Here is a 2,710-nt window from a genome sequence, read left to right as displayed (position 1 = left end):
TTGTTTGATTATATTTGTGATTAAAAATGTAATCATGTGATGCTGTTTAATATTTGAAGTATCAGTATCATCAGTGCTATGATCAATACTGCCTCTGTACCTGGTATTGGATCAATACCCAAAATTATGTAGAGTATTCAAACAACAGAAGAATAAGTGCTTATTCCATTTTAACAGACGTGTAGATTAGACTTAGACTTAGACTTCCTTTTTATTGTCATTCAAATTTGAACTTTACAGTGCAGATAAGAATGAAATGTTGTTGCGTTAGCTCATGGGAGTGCAGGATAAAAAAGCAATAAGGTGCATGTATAAATAAATAAATAGGTTACTGTACATATAAATATATTGCACTTTTTCATATGCATCCACGTTTATGGATGTTTGTTACATTGTCTTTTTTATTCCAGCCAGTTAATCCATTTTGGAGGGAATTGAGGGGATAATTATGATGCGTTCAAGAGTCTTCTTACGGCCTGAGGGAAGAAGCTGTTACAGAACCTGGAGGTTCTGCTTCAGAGGCTGCGGAACCTCTGCGGCTGATTGAACTATGTTACAACACAAAGTAATTAGGTATTAACAGTAAATTATCAAGTTGATTAACAAAGGTTTTGATACAATAAACTGGAATCTACGCAATATGTGACTGCATATGTCAGCAGTCAAATTAGGAGCCTTTGCATACGTTTATAAGTAGTTTTATTGTAATTCATATGCCAAACAATATATACTGTATATCATTATTGCAAGAGCCTGCAACATATATTACCCTACTGTAATATAATGGAACTTGTGTCAGAAATATTACATATCAAGGTATTTATGTAGCCTAACTACTACAATTACACAGCAGTTTACAATATCACAGCTATAAAACACCCACACAGTTGTTTTTTTTAATAATTTCTATAAAGTGCATGTTCTTTTACTGGCCAATAAGACATGACGAGTGATAGTGTTCTCATTTTAGTGCAACTCATCAAAGCCTACCAATGGAAGTCAATATATGTAATACACACTAACTACATACAGTCAGTTACATTTGTGCTGTTGCCTTGACAACAACAAATGTCTGACATAAAAATGTTGTGACTGCATAACCGTGATCGTCATCTTTTAGTGTGGACGGAAAACACGGTAAACTAAAGTACTCTTGTAGTTATGTTTCATATTGTTGATGTTTGTGATGTAAATTTGCGCAACACAGCCTGTATTTTATGTAGAGTTCAGTTCAGTGTGATTCTATTTTGAGAGCTGTTCATCAATAATTACTGGTCCTTTCGCCCTGCATACTGTACAATACATCTCGTGTCATTAGTTATTTCCAACCCTTTAACGCACATTCATGTTTCATAAGCACTCTTTATGTCGCTTGTCATGCTCAAAACCTATGGCCCCAATTTAAAGACCATACAGCAGCTCTTAACACACAATCAGATATGGCTGCCGAAGAGATAGTTTTATTACCGTATTTTTCGGACCATAGGGATTAAAAGGCGCACTGCTGATGAGCGCGTCTATTCAGGTCTTTTTTCATACAAAAGGCGCACTGGATTATAAGGCGCATTAAAGGGGTCACATTATGATTTTTTTTATAAATGTAAAACACTTCCTTGTGGTCTACATAACATGAAATGGTGGTTCTTTGGTCAAAATGTTGCATAGATTATGTTTCACAGACCATCTTCAAATCGCTTTCTGAGCGTCTCTTCAGGATGTGCCGTTTTGTGGGCGGTCTCACCTACATGGCTCACCTTCGACAGCGTCTTCTCCCCGTCATCTTTGTTGTAGCGGTGTAGCGTGCAAGGACGGGAGTTGAAGAAGTGTCAAAAGATGGAGCTAACTGTTTTAATGACATTCAGACCCACTACAGTTTTTAGCGCTTTGATAGCTAGTCTACCGACAGATATAAGTAAGAACCTATGCACGCCTGCAGGAGCAAAGGTCACCACCTCTGTCTATGGTGCTGAGGACGAGCGCCATCGGATAGGGGCGGGGCATAGGCTGAGGGCGAGACACAGCTGGTAGGTGATTAGACTTCACAGGTGGTACGTGTTAATCTAATCATCTGTTGTCTTTAACAGTAAGCGGCCGGGAGCAGGAGGAGGGAGAGGATACGGACGTGACTGAAAGACTTGGATGAAATCTATGTGCATTAAAAACTTTGTTCAACTTTGCACGCCTGGCTCCTGTGAAGTGTCAGTCAGTAGGACCGCTAGGAAGCGACTCCACAGAACTTTACGCTACTTTATATTAGGGCTGCAACAACTAATCGATTAAATCGATTAAAATCGATTATTAAAATAGTTGGCGATTAATTTAGTCATCGATTCGTTGGATCTACGCTATGCGCATGCGCAGAGGCTACTTTTTTTTATTTTTTTTTATAAACCTTTATTTATAAACTGCAACATTTACAAACAGCTGAGAAACAATAATCAAAATAAGTATGGTGCCAGTATGCTTTCAATAAAATACTGGAAAGGATAGAAATGTAGTTTTTCTCTTTTATCCGATTATTAATCGATTAATCAAAGTAATAATCGACAGATTAATCGATGATCAAATTAGTTGTTAGTTGCAGCCCTACTTTATATTAGAAATGGCAACAGCGGAAGATGAATGCCACATAAGAAGATAAAGAAAAAGAAGAAGCTTACAGGTATGACTACGAGTTCGGCACGGACTACAATGGCGGACGCACGCACAT

The sequence above is a fragment of the Entelurus aequoreus genome, linkage group LG21 (genome assembly GCF_033978785.1).
Source record: "Entelurus aequoreus isolate RoL-2023_Sb linkage group LG21, RoL_Eaeq_v1.1, whole genome shotgun sequence".
NCBI lineage: Eukaryota > Metazoa > Chordata > Actinopteri > Syngnathiformes > Syngnathidae > Entelurus > Entelurus aequoreus.
The sequence above is the reverse complement of the archived record's forward strand: the minus strand, read 5'-3'. Positions refer to the sequence as shown.